Source organism: Spermophilus citellus, assembly GCF_964194105.1.
Source record: "Spermophilus citellus genome assembly, chromosome: 1".
Lineage (NCBI taxonomy): Eukaryota > Metazoa > Chordata > Mammalia > Rodentia > Sciuridae > Spermophilus > Spermophilus citellus.
In genome coordinates, this window is record NC_138182.1 from 33,672,448 (window position 1) to 33,688,391 (window position 15,944).

A 15,944-nucleotide genomic window follows, 5' to 3' on the forward strand; every position below is an offset into this window, starting at 1 on the left:
GTGTGATAAAAATAAATAAACATATAAAATTGTAATCTCAAACAAGGAAGGAGAAAAGTTCCTATAATCTGCAGGAAGCCATCTGTGAAATGTGTGAAGACCTTTTTCAGCATAGTAGCCAGTGAAGGGATAGATCTGGCATTGGGAACTTCCGTGGCAATCCCACCAGGATAGATAGCCCAAATGCCAGTGAACTCCCCCTCAGCTCTGCTAAGAGGTTCCACATTGCACTGGAGATGAGGTGACCTGCTGCAGCCACACAGCCTCTTAGAGATAGGTGGACCTGTTAAGATGCCAATCAAACCTGCTGACTGTGAGACATCAAGAAGCAAGACTCTACCTTGGAAACTTTATCTCTGCCTTTGATGTACCCCCTTAAATAAACCATGAGAGCTATTTTTTAATTGTCCAGCCCCAGCTCCTATGTGGGCTGGATCTATCAGCTCTATTTTAAACCTATTTTTCTGACTCTGTGTCTTTTGTTCTTCACTAATTTTTCTGACTTATTTTCTCTGGTGGCTTATACCCTCCTGGGCAGGAAGAAGGACCCCCTGGTGATGTGCTGGCAGCAGCCTCCCCATAATAACCTTTTTTCCAGAAAAAATTACTGGAAATATTTGTGGGATATGTTTTAAAAACTCCTCAAAAACATAACTGATTCATGCAAACATGGAGAAAATTTAAATATGATTTATCCAAACTGCATGTGACATACTATTGCCACCTTGACTATTGTATTTTAAGATGGTGACTGTGTCAGAAAATATGGAGACTACAAATTACATATTAAAACAGGAACTTCTTAATGATATAAAAATAAAATCATAACCTCAATTTTAGACTCAAGTTACAAAAGCAATTGGTCATTTAACAATTCCTCCTAGGCTACTCAACTAACTAGTGAAAATGTGTCTGTTCTCCTCTTGCCTTATGTTCCAGTGTGAGTGACAATGGACACCTTGGGAAGTTTAGAACCTCCTGGAATTTTATACTCTAAATTAGGGTTGATTATTAAGATACTTAACTTTGACAAAGGGAATAAGAGTAGGAGACTGAGTAGGTAAGTAGTTGGAGAGCCTTGGGCCTCAAGAAGAATCTTCATGCTAACCAACAATATCAGTAAGCATATCCATTTCAGAATTTGTATAAAGGTCAGGCATCAACAGGATTGAAAAAGAGGATCCACATCTCTTCTATTTTTTAAATTATTTGGAGCACCTAGCTCTGAAACCTATGAACCATTTGGGCAGAACCAGAAATTTCGAGGTCAAATTATACTATGATATAGACCAGGAATGAAATGGACTTCAACTTTCCAAGTATGAACATAATTGCTTCTGATGATAACACCATAGTGTTGGTTGCAAAGGTTCAGTTATGATACCAGGGACAACAGCTTAATCACTCAACTTTGATAAGTCTGTTCTTTCATTGTTTTGGTGATGTCTAATGTGGAGATCCCTGATAGCTCCAGATGGCTTTCAGCCACACCTCAAATGAGTAGATATCAGCAAGTTTGCACTTATGAGACCTGAGGCAGTGACAGTTTCTTCCTAAGGGCTGCCTAGGTAACAAAGATTTTAAGCTACTATGGTTATACGAACCTTCTGATTTTGGAAATGTGAAAATATTGTGTAGCTTGGAATTGATAGAATATGATAATTCTCTGGGTTGGGGCACTGATTGACTTTTCTATTGAAATGTTAAAAACTTAATGACTTTTAGAACTTTATTGAGGTAAGCATTAGCATTCACAAAGTTCACATATTTAAGTGTCTGATTTATTGGTTTTCAGTACATTTATGTACCTGTGAGACTATTAACATAAGCTAATTTTGGAACATTTCTATCATCCACTAAAAGAACCTTATACCCATTAGCAGTTGTCCTACCTTCTCTTAACTCTCCCACCCTAAATATATAATGACTATTTCTATTTAAATAATTTAAGTTATATCATTTATATACCTACCCCTTTGCTTTATTCTGGCCTATTTTTCTTTCCTATTCTGTTTCTTAAGCTGCTATAATGTATATATATATAATATATAATTATTATTATTATTCTCAAAAATTATATATATATATATATATATATATATATATATAATTTTTTTGAGAAAAATGTTTCCTCATTGCTTATTATGTTGACTTTCTTAGCATTAGTTTTCAAAATATGTTTTGGGATTTGACTATTTGTAACACTACTTCATATCTAAGTAACCCTACTCTAACCCTAACCCTAACCCCGACACTGAACCAGTTTGTAAGTTGGTTCTGGCCACAAGATCACCTCTGCTTTCTTTAGTTTAAATATGTAGGTTTATTTATGCCCTAGCCTTAGGAATAATCTGGCTACTTTGTTTAGCTCCTTTTTATGAAGAAGAAAGCTTTGCTCCAGACCCTGGTATCAACCACTGGGCCCAATTCTCACTGCAATTTTAGTTCCATTATTCCATAGGAAATGAATTCTGTCAGCTTCTCTTACTTTCAAACCTAAAATTGAGCTCTGTGGCTTTAGCTGCAGCCCCACCTACCATCTATTCTTTTTCTGGTTATGATATTTATCGTGTACTTGTTTATATTTCATTAATTTTGAAAATTTTATCTATTAATATCATGTGTTCTCTCTCTCTCCCCCCTCCCCCCTCCTCTGTGTGTGTGTGTGTGTGTGTGTGTGTGTGTGCATACATAGGGGATTGTCAAAGAAAGGCATTAAAGCATCATTTTAACATAAAATCTGCAGAGTTTTCAAGCTATCATATGATCCTTGAGCTACAGGCTCTTCTCTGATTACCTCTGGAATGTTTTAGATCTGCTATGTTGTTGATATGTTTGAGAATCCTGTCTTATTTTTTTTAAGTTTTGTTTTTGATTTTAGGTAATAGTTTTGGATAGTTGAAAACTAAAGGTAAACATTTTATGTGGAACCTGGCCAGAATAATTTTATTGTTTTAAAAATGAATGTATCAGCAGTATGTAGGACACATTGAAGAGAAAGAAAACAGTCTGAAGATTTGCCTAGATATTGTTCCAGAATGTGAATTAATAAAGATCTGGGAAAACATAGTAATCATGAAATGAAGCAGCTGAATTTCAGCAGAAATGAATGAGTGATCAGCTATTTTAGGCTGAAAAGGATGGTGGTAATTGTCCACTAATTGTTGTGTAATTCTCAGTGGCTTTACTATTTTGTTCATCTCTCCTATTCTGTAAGAGTCGACATTCATTTAGAATGAAAAAGAAAGAAAAAAATTAAAGGAGAAACAAAAAAGCAAAGAAACAAAGACTCAAACCATAGAAGATGATCAAGATTAGACAAACTGAGATCATGGGATCTCATGGGATCCAGGATTGAAACCAGGAAATCAGGTTTTAATGTCCAATTTAAGTAAGTATTCCATGAAAATTTTAAGAAATTACTTTAAAAATAGTTTTAGTTGTAGATAGAGACAGTACCTTTATTTTATTTATTTATTGTTATGTGGTGCTGAGGATCAAACCCAGTTCCTCACACATGCAAGGCAAGAGCTTTACCTCTGAGTTACAACCCCAGCCCACAACTAACTTTTCAATACAACTTCTATTCATCAACGTATAATGCATTCCACATTCTGTCACATTATTCTGTTACATATGAGCTATGACCATGGCCCTTACCAAGTTAGGCTGACTTTACGTGATTTTCCACTGGGGACATTTATGTCAGTCCCCATGGGTATAAGAGCCCAAACACAGAGATGTTAGAACATTTCACACCTGAATGTTTCCACTTCTTACAGAGGTGTAAGTCAACCTTGCCCTGGAGATTGGTTTTAGAATGCTTTGTGGAGTTTTCCCCCCAGGAAAGCAGTGTCCAGCATTTAGTGCCAAAGACACTAAGCTTTGCTTATTACTAAACCAAAGGTGAAATTAAAGTTTCACCACACAAACTTTCTACAGGCTTTCCTCTTTAGTTATGATGTTCCACATGGGGAATTTCTTTGTTCTGTCCTAAACTTTCATGTAACCCATCCTGTTAGTGGCAGCCCAAATAAATCTTTCTCATTCTTGTCTATTCTGAGGTTGTTCTTGAATATTTTGGCATTTAATTATGAACTTTCTCATATTCTTTAGTACACTTGCACATTTGTCTTGTTTCCCCCAGACTGCAAAACATGTTAACGTTTTAGATATAAATGCATGCATTAAAATGTGCCATTATAGTGTAAAATTTGATTTCTTTGGGCAAATGTATGTACTTTAATCAAAATAATGAATAGTTTCTTAATCCTGTGAAACCATCCCCTCTCATAGTCATGTACTAATCTGTTTTTTGTCACTATAGTTTCTATTTTCTAGAAATAAAGTTAGACTATATTTAAAAATCTAGCTTCTTTTACTCAGCAGGTTTTGAGACCTATTTATAGAGTTGCATGTATTCCTTTTATTACTGAGCGCTATTCCCTTGTATGGATGTACCACATTTTGCTTATCCAATAACTTGCTGATGGACATTAGATTGTTTTGATTATTATAAATCAGGTAACTATGAACTTTATGTTCAGATTTTGTGTGAACATCTATTTTAATCCTCTTGGGACTTAAATACCTAAGAGTGAAATGACTGGCTGGTATGGTAGGTATATTTTTAACTTTTTAAGAAACTGCCAAACAACTTTCAAAAGTCATTTTATTGCTTCACATTCCCACTAGCAGGATATGAGAATTCCTTTTGATCCACACCCATACATTTGATGTTAACCTTTTTTATTTAAGCCATTCTCATGGTGAGTAGTCCTGCTTGTTTTAATTTGCGTTTTCTTTCTGTATAATGATGCTAAACATTTCCTTATAGGCTTATGAGGTGTTTATATATCTTCTCAAGTCCAGGGACTGTTTAAATCATTTGTCTTTGTGTTTATTGGATCATTTGTTTTGCTTTCGAATTTTGAGATTTTATGTCTTAATGACAAGTCCTTTCCTCACATATACGTTTTGAAAATATTTCTTGGTAGTTTGTGGTTGTTTCTTTTCAAACTCTTTCAAAGATAAGTTTTCTGAGTCTGGCTTATTTCACTTAGTATAATTTTCTGTTTCCATCTATTTACCGGCAAATGCCATAATTTCATTCTTGATGGCTAAGTGAAACTCGATCGTGTATATATACTGCATTTTAGTGATCCCTTTAGTGACAGGTATTTAGGTTGATTTCATAATTCGGTTAGTGTGAATTGTGCTTCTGTAACAAGGGTTGACAATTTTTCTCATATGTGCGAGGTAGGGTAAAATAAGGGAAAGAAGATGGTGGGGAAGTGATCAGGTATCATAAGTATACAGGGGAGATTAGTGGGGTAGTAGAAGAACAAGAGGGAAGAGAAAGGAAGGGCAAGGGGAAGAAATATGGAATGAATTTAACAAAATCATGTTATATGCATCATGTAAATGTACCAAAGGGAATTTCACCTTTATGTGTATGTGGAAAGTGTCAATCAAAAATAAATAAATAAAGGCATGAAAGAAAGATCAGAAGACTACAAGAAAGAGAATAGGAGGAGGGAGGAGTGGAGGAAAAGAGAGGGATAAGAATTGAAATAAACTTACATGCATGATTTTGTCACGATGAACCCAAATACTATGTAAAATTATAATTATCCAATAAAAACCCTAAGAAATAAGTTTTTAATTTCATGAAGTCCAGCTTACTGTTATTTTTATTTTTGTATGAATCTTGCTTTTGGTGTTGTGGATGTATCATAATGGTTCCTTGTTTTCTTCTAGCTGTGATGCCAGTTTTATTTGTATAAAAGACTATCCTTTTGTCTATTGAATGAACTTTGCACATTGTCTGTATTTATGCTATTAAGTGAATGCTCACTCCTGCCTGGTACATCTTCTTGATGATTATCAAATCATCTTTGTCCTATCATTATTAAATCTCTGGTAATGATTTTTATTCTAGTATCTTCTTTACTTAGTGTTAGTATAACCACTGTAACTTTCTTATTGTGAATGTTTACATATTGTAACTGATTATATTCCTGTACTTTAACCTAGTTCTATGTGTGAGTGTGTGTGACTGCTGGATACTCATGCACAGAGTTTGTATTATAGTTATAAAACCTGACAGGAGCTGACAATTCTACGCCCATCTAACTGTGTTGTGGAACATGTTATGAAACGTCCTTCTATTTCCCTCCCTCTCCCAGCCTCCAGTAATCACCATTCTATATTGCTATTGACTTTTAAAAAACCCATATGTGAGATAGAAATGGGGTATTTGTCTTCCTGTTGGCTCGGGTCACTGAACATAATGTCCTCCAGTTTCATTCATTTTGCTAAAAACTATAGGATATCAGGATTTTTTTAGTGGTTGAATAATAATCTATTGTGTATATGTACCACCTTTTCTTTATCAGTTTATCCAGTTAGATGGAAGTAATAATTTCTAGTGTTATACGCAAGGTGTGTGACTATGGTTCACAATAACCTATTATATATTTTATAAGTAACTAGAAGAGAAGAGCTTACAGGCTCCAAACACAAAGTGATGATAAGGAGATAGAAAAATTAATCACCATGATTTGATTGATACACATTGTATGTAAGTATTTAAATATCATACTATACCCCATAAATATATAAAATTATTACACATGATAATCAAGCATTTTAAAAAAGTAAGAATGCTGACTACTTCAATTTAATCATTAGGCATTGTTATAAATGTGTTGAATTCTCAGACTGTACTTGATAATATGTACAATTAAAATAACAATAATAGTAATAAATTCTATTGCTTCACATATATGAATATTGAATAGTATACTTTTCTTTCTCCTTCCTATACCTTTGTGCTATTGTTATCATATATCTTACTTTCTCACACTCTGAAAATGACATAATAATATTCTGTTTTTCTTTAAATACTTAATGATATTTTAAAGAATTTAAAGAGTGAGTAAAATAAGTGTGTCATATGTACCATTTCCATCATTGTAGATCCATGTTTCTATCAGAAGCCATTTTTCTTTTTTCTGTAGAATTGCTTTTAAGATTTATAGTACAGTAAATCCTCTGGCAACAAACTAAAATTTCATTTGTTTGGAAAAGTCTATTCTGCTTTCAGTTTTAAAGGATATCATTTTTGATTATCTACACAATTCTAGTTTTATTTTTTTTTCAAGCTTACATAATTCCTCATGAGGATTTTACAGTAATTCTTCTCACTATTTACTTGAAATAATGTGATTTTTCTCAGTCTGACTGATGTAAGGATGTTTTCATTAACAATGATTTCAGCAATTTGATTGTGATATGCCCCCAGGTGCATATTTTGTATTTATTCTACTTAATGGTTCATTGAGCTTATTTGACCTGTGCGTTCTGGTTTTAAAATATTTAGAAAATTACTGTTATTATTATCAATTCAAATGCTTTTTGTTTGCCTTTCTACTAGTGACACACACACACACACACACACACACACAGATTTTAGATTCTAGTCACAAACATGTTAGATTGCTTTTTATTTTCCATACTGATCAATGATGATTTGCCCATTTCTTTTTTTATACTGTTTCCTCCTTGTTTCAATTTCGTTAATTTCTTTTGTTATGTCTTCAAATTGACGGATCCTGTCTTCTGCATTGCTGAGCTGTTTCTCCCAACCAGGATTTTCCAGTGGTGACGCTTGTTTTTGAGTCTTTTATTTTTAAATACCTTGCATTTTCTCATGATGTTTGTTTTCCTTTAAATCTTCCAATATACTATGCTAATCTTTCTTCATTTTAACTTTGCGGTCTGGTTCTATTGGAGTATTATTTTCCTGCTGCCAAATCACCTGCTTCTTGGTACGTCTAGCAGGTTTTGTTGTGGTACAGTCTATTGTGAATATTACTGTCCGTGTTTTTATCTTTTTCTTTTTTCCTGAAATTTTGGACTTTGTTCTGGCAGGGAAATTACTTGTAACTAAGTTTTATGTTTTTGAGCCTTAATTTTAAGCTTTTATATGGCAGGTATATATTGCCTTACTTTAGGCATAATTAAAACTTATAACTATGGTTCAATGCTTTTGGGATTTTAGCAAGTACCTGGGTGATCAATGAAACCTCTCACTCTGGTTAGTTGCAGGACAAATGTTCCTTTGCCCTCTATTACCTCTGGAATTTTCTTTAGCATATGACTCATCAGTCATAATTGTTCTGGTTTTGTGGAGTTTACTCTAATACCTAGCTTTCAATGCAGGCTGAAAGAGATACCATACTAATTTCTGAAATTTGTCTTCTGTGTAGCTCCTTTCTTTCTGGAACTCTGACTTATTCATAACTCAGTTCTAATTTTGAAATTATTTTATAATCATGATAATGTTTTAAATTTATTTTTTTAACAAATTAAAACCACATACATTTGTCATGTAGAATATGTGTAATGACTGAATTGAGGTAATTAACATATACCTTGGTTCTATTTTTATCATGTCTTTTACTTATAATACCAAATCATAAACATATTGTTAGTATTTTTGATTTAAAAATCAGTTGAGGGCTGTGTTGTAGCTTAGTGGTAGAGCGCTTGCCTAGCATGTGTGAGGCATTGGGTTTGATTCTCAGCACCACATATAAATAAAATAAAGGTACACTGAAAACTAAAAAAATATTTTTAAAACATCAATTGAGTTTTAAGAATTTAAGAAAAGAATTTAAAATATTCTTTTGCATTTGTTCACACACTTAGCATTTTCAGGACAGCTTATTCTTACCTGTAGGTCTGAGTAGCTCTATTTCTTTTCATCATAAGAACTTCCTCTAATATTATTTGCATAGTAAATATATATGGATGACAAATTCCTTAGCTTTTGTTTATCCAAAAAATGTCCTTCTTTTCAACTTCAATTTTGAAAGATATTTTATATTATACATTTAACCCTACTCATTCACAGATTGAACCAACCTTGGATCGAAAATATCTGGAAAAATATATTCAGTTTCTATTGAACGTAAATAGACTTTTCCCTTTTGTCATTATTCTCTGAATATGACTATGTATAACAACTGTATAACAACTGTTTGCATAGCATTTATATTGTATTAGGTTTCATAAGTTACCTAAAGATGGCTTAGAGCATGCAGGATGATAGTCCACCATTTTGAATTAGAGTCTTGAGCATCCTTGATTTTGCTATCTGTGGGGTTTCCTGGAATCATCTTGTGCTCTCTAATACCAAAGAATGACTGTATAGAATACTAGGTTGACAAGTTTTTATTTTCTTATAACATTTAAAAACATTGGTTAGCTGTATCCCGAGCCTGCATTTTTATTCAGAAATCAGGTGTCATTTTTATTGTTGCTTCCCTCTATGAAATATGCATTAGGTTTTGTCTGCTTTTATGATTTTGTTCTTTAGTTTTTGCAATGTTTGTCTAGTGTGGTTTTCTTTATAGATATTTTGCTAAAGTTAGATGAACTTTTGTGGCCTTACATGCTGCTCCTATCTTAAATGTGGAAAATTTTTAGCGAACTTTTCTTCTAATACTTTTGTCCAGGTTTTCTTTTCCTTTCCTCTGGAAGGTCATAGATGATTAAGGCTTTATTATTTTCTTTTTTTCCAATCCATTTTCTCCTTGTGACTTCAAATACTTTGTCTTCATAATTACTAATCCTTTCATTTCTTATATTCAGTCTCTTGTAATTTCATCTGACAAATTTTTGATTGTGGACATTTTATTGCTGAGTTATAAAATTTCCATTTGATTCTCTTTGTTTGTCTTTGTAGCTACCTTTCAACTATCTCTTTACAGATCCAGTGTTTCCAAATCATTTGAAGGAACACATAGTTACTCTAATACAGCATATTTAGGCTGTGTTTGTATCATGTCATATGGTTTGGGTTTGAAGGAGAGCAATTAATCCTGTCCCCTCTTTAGATTCAACAAATTGAACAATAGACATGAAATAAAGCTGAAAATTCAGCTTTAATAATGGTGAAGCATGACGGGAGAGTGTGGCTTGAACTAGTAATGAAAATGGGCTTCAGGATATGATCTATCCTGACATGGGCAGGACAACTAGAGAGTTCCTGGTGCCACTGGGAGCTAATCAAATTCAGGGGGGATGCACAAGGAGAAGGCAGAGTGCTCCTTGAAGAACCAAGGGCTTTGGTGGGACACTAATAGCACCCATTTCCCCACTGCTTTTAAAATTGATTCATTGATTGATTGCCATGCTGGAAATGGAATTTTATTTCGTACTTTTCTTCTGGGAAAAGAATGAGTGTGTGATAGAGATAGGGATAACAGCTTCCTTCTGCCAGGCCTGCTGGTGCATGCCTTAATCCCAGTGGCTTGGGAGGCTGAGGCAGGAGGATTGCAAGTTCAAAGCCAGCCTCAGAAGAAAGCGAGGTGCTGAGCATCTTAGTGAGACCCTGTCTCTAAATAAAACACAAAATAGGGCTGAGGATGTGGCTTAGTGGTTGAGTGTCCCTGAGTTCAATCCCTGGTACAAAAAAAACAAAAACAAAACAAAACTTCTTTGGAAGAACTTTAACAAGACAGTGGAAGACTGAGGAGAGACAGAAGGGAGTAGAAATAGGAAAATCTTTCCAATATGATGCTTATCTTGTTGCAAACAAGTTATTAACTGTCAACCACCATGTGTGTCATTGTGTTATATGAAGAAAAATTATTAGCTTTTAAAAGTGTAGTGAAATTGTTCTAAAATTTAAGTTAGTAATTTTGCTTTTGATATTTAAATAAATGAATTTTTTGAATGCCTTAGGTTTTATTTATTCATTTTAAATAAACTATCAGAATAATTGCTCAACTATTTACTGTGCTTCTCTATATTGTAAAAGTGAATATAATGGAATTCTTTCTATAGTGCTTATAGCCAAAATTATCAATTTTGTGAATTTTATATTTTATTAGTTATATTTAATTATATATTGATATTTAGTGTAAATTTAATTTATGTTTAGCTATGTAATTGTAATGTTTGTTTTATTATTGACCAATAATAATGCATTATGTTTATATTATATTATTAAATTTATTATTTGCCAAAGGAAGAAGAAATAAATATTATGAATCAGAAAGATACCTAAAAATAAAATTCAAATATTTATATACCATACAGATATTTACATGAAATTGAGCTCAACATGAAGCCCATTTTAAAAACAATTAAAAGACAATGATTTAGAGATTGATGTTAACATTGTAGAAGAGATAATATGAAATATTTGGAGTTAAGAAAACTATAGACCCAAATCTTTAAAAACAATATTGAAATTAATTTTTTAAATTACAGAAATAAAGAAAGAGAGTTATAATTACAGTAAAGATCCCAAATCACAACCAGATATTCCTTTCACATCTCTCTGGAGATGTATAAACAAGTACGCACATTTGTCCCCTAAACTTTAGTTTAAAAGATTCTAAACTGCCACACAGCACAGAATCCTGCCTCAGTGTGTAAGCTTATCTAAATACCTCTTTTAAAAACAATTGTTTCCCACCAGAGTAACTAATTAAAGACTTTCAAGGCCAATGAAGTTACTACTTTACATTGAAACCATGAATCACATATGTGGCTAATGAAAGAGAAGTATATAGTATTAATGATAGTTTTGCCATTTACTGATTATAATTACAGTGTATTATTAAAACTATTATTTTTCTGTTCTTACAGTATACACTTTATCTATAGAATTAATTTTCTCCAATCATTCCCAACCTCCATAAACATTTCTTGATTGTTCTATCATAGCAGTACATAAACATTTTTTATATTGTTTTGCTCTAGATATTCTTAAAGCTGGAAAATCATATCTATGTGCCTTTGCTTTTCAAGTTAGATAATACTTGAGAACAGAGGCTACTTTTTCTCCCTATTTTCAATCATAAAGGTATAGACCATGTGTCGAAACTGGCAACCAACAAATTGATTGACTTGGTGCACTGAGTTTCATTGATGAGAGCTCTTCAGTCATATCCAAGTACTAAATAATATCAAGTGCTCTTGTCAGGTACATGTCACACATTGTATAAAAAGCCAGGATTTGCAAGCCACTGTGTTAGAAACTAGGGAGTGGCACATTAAGATTAATACTAAAATGCTGCTTCTGCCTTCAAAGGGGAGTTTCATTGAAAGAGCACAAGGGATGAGTAAGGCATATGGACTGAATAAAAAAGTGGTAAGCAGGCAGTTTAACTTTCCAAAAGAAACATCAGTGGTGACCTGTGCAAACTGCTACCTCCCATGATATTAAAAGAAAATATTGTAATGTATTTGGAATTATGACTTTGGGTTTGAATTGACTTCATACAAAATGCTAGTATAGGGAAAAAGTTATTATCTTTCCCTTAGTATCACATTATGATAGAGAAGGTACTGAAAATTTCTTAAAGGGTGAGTTATTTATTCATTAGTTCATTGGTGCATTTACTCATCCAATTATCCATCCATTCATTATAACAGAACTTATAGATATACATATGTATATTATATAATTACATATATGTAAATAGAAAACTTTTGGAAATATATACAGTAAAAATGTGTGTTAGCCTTGAACTTTTGGATGAAAGTATGGTTGATATTTTAAAAATTTTTTCAAATTTTTGGAGCATATATTATTACTATAATTTTGTTCTATTTAAATGTTTTAACTGAAGTATAAGATAGAGAAAAATACAATAATCATTAGATGTGTAAGTTCTTCGATTTTGATGACTTGAATATATCAAAGTACTCAAAACCAAAATAAAAATCAGACATTATCAATAACCCAGAAGCAATCTTCTCCAAAGTTGTTGTCATTCACCACTCAGCAATTATTTTATTAAATGTTGTAATATCAGGGACTGAGGTTGTGGCTCAGTGGTAGAGCGTTTGCCTAGCATGTGTGAGGCCCTGGGTTTGATCTTCAGCATCACATAAAAATAAATAAAATAAAGGTATTGTGTCCAACTACATCCAAAAAATAAATAAAAGAACATGTTATAATATCAGTCATGGTTAGAGGTCTTATGTGAACACATGGGTATAATATTAACATACAAATCACTAAATTCCCTTTGTGGTTATTCTCATACATATGAAGTATTCAAATTCCAAATATTTAATTATTTGTAGGTGCACTTTGTAAGATTAAAATATATTGTGAAATGTAACTTCTATTAATTATTATTTTAAAATATTTAACCTAAGCAAAGACCATAATTATCTGTGACTTATGATTTGTTTATTTATTTACGTACTTACTTCCCCTCTCTTTTTCTTCCATTTCCTCTTTTTTTTTAAATTAAGTAACATATATTTCACAAAATCCCACATAATCTAACTGTTGGTTTAGCTCACAGAATCTGATAGAATGTGAGTCAAATCTCCTCATATCATGGTTTTTTCCCTATTTAAAACCCAAGTGACTGGATTTGGCCATTTTTGTTCAAGTCACTGACTGGCTTGGAAGGATATAGTTTAGTTTGGATGCTCTTTATTAAAGAATCTGTGCTTGTCAGCTTTTCAAACTGGTCAAGTCAGAGACCAAATCCTCATGAGACTGTGCACACATGCGAATGATATTTGTAAAGGCTCTCAGAGTTAATGAATGTGAAATCCAACAGCCTCACAGCTGGGGAACTAGCCTTCAGAATGGAATAGATTTCAGTTGTAACCCAGTAATCACTTCTCCGGGTTTCTCCCAATCCCTCCAAAAGCAGAGTCTTTTCAAAAGTGGAAGGCAGCCATACATTATTTGAAATCACGATTCTCAAACTTTGGGTTAATAAAGGACAACTAAAGATAATTATGGCAATTTTGAAAATAAATTAAATGATAACATGATAAATTAGAAAAAAGTCAATTGTGGGACTACTTAAGATACTGATCAATAGCTAAATTTCCTTCTTTAATAAAAGTTTGTTCCAATAGACAAGTTGGATATGGATACATATTTTGTGCCAAAAAAGAGAGCCTCTATAGAATGTAAGAAGCTTTAAAATGAAGTATCAAATATACTAATATGAAAGATCACTTTCCTACTATTAAAAAAAGATTGGCATAGGAAATTATTTTAATGTTATCATTGTTATATGGAATGGATAATAGGTTCATATATACCTAGTATGTGTGTATGTATTTATTTTATTTTTAATTGAAGGGAGGAAGAGAGAAATGGAGGAAGGCAGGCTATCACAAGTAAAATATAGTTAATTACTTTGCTCACTGAGTGAGAATTTTATTTTTAGGAGAGACATAACTAATAATGGCAGACCAATATTTCCATTAAAACAAGAAGAAATTGGATAAATTATTCCAATCCTATTGCACAGACAGCTTTAGAAGGAATGAGCATGAGCTGAACTAATGTTTCAGAGAATGGAGAATCTTGTGTTCCAGTAATTTCCAAGGAACCAACGGTTCCCAGTACCCAGGGAGATTTGCTGATTCTGTGGGCATGCTAATAATTGAGCTTTCCTAACAGAAAGTTCCTGTGGGGGCAAAGTAAGCTAAAGTAACAATTTTAGTGGTTGTATCAGTCTAGAATGACAACTTAGAATCGTGAGGCTGTTATCCAAGGGTGTGTGCTGGCTCTGGACCACAGGGTTGGAACTAGCCTTCTAAAGAGGCAGAGTGCAACTTGAACAATTTTAGGAAGCCAACCTTGTGGAGGTCAAGGGAAGGATATCCTGAGTCTCACTGCCAGTCTCCTTCTTAAGACAAATCTAAACTCAAGCACAAAGTGTAAAATCCTTAAGATGCATTGAACAGAGCAAAATTATTAGACGTGTTGGAATCGTGTAACATATACTTAATTTAAGTGTCAGAAAAATAAGAGAAAGAATAAGACAATAGAAAATATGAAAGAGTTAATAGCCAAAATTTTTCAAAACTGTTGAAAGGTATCAACCTACATATGCAAAAAGCTTAATAAATCTAGAGTTGGCTAAATAAAAAGATAACTACATCTAGATATTGAGTAACCAAATTTCTGAAAACCCAAACCAGAGAAAAATCTTAAAAGCAATCAGAAAAGAAAAAAAAAAAAAACTACACTATCATCAAAGGAACAAAACTGCTAACTTTTCAAATAAATGTTGGAAATCAGAAGACCATATAATGAACTCTTTAGTTGCTGAAGAAAATAATTACTAAATTAGAATTCTGTACACTGTCAAGAGAAATTCTAAAAATGAAAATGAAATAAAGCATTTCAGACAGACACAAATTAAGAGAATATATATCATCATCCAGCCTGAATCAAAGGAATTAACTAAGAAGATTCTTTTCTTTTTTCAGGCAGACAGGACAAAAGTTAAATACATGGAAAAGCAGGGGAGAATAAAAAACAAAATGAAGTAAATATGTTGGCAAACACAAATGAATATTGACTCTATAAAACAATTACTGTTATGACTAAATTATGTGTAGAATTACAATGCCTGATGGCTGTAAGGCCAAGTGAATGCAGGGGAAAGGAGATTAAAGGTTCTAAGAGAAAGAATAAGTCAATAGGTAATATGAAAGAGTTAATAGCCAAGAGTTTTAGCAGTTTTGAGGAACTGGAATCCTCCTTTCCTATTATCCCTGTGATTCTTCTAAACTTTTACTGTTTTCTTCTACTTCACACATGCCAATAGATGAACTTGCTCTATTTATAATATATATGCTGTCTTTTTCATCTTGGCATTTACTGTAAAATTGTAGACTATGACAAGAGTATTTGTTTTTCTTTAGGGATGGAATACAGACGAGATGCATTCTTTATCGTGAAGTGATTGATGATGTGTCCTTGTATTGTAAACTCATGGTAGGTTCTGTTTCTTTATGTATTGCGCTAAAGTCAGAAATGACCCCAATGATGTTGATTTTCTTGATGTGGTCTCTAGACTTTGCACTTTTTGTTTGTTTTCCTTACCTGTGTATTATACAAACCTTGATGGCTGTTGATATAGTCTTTCACA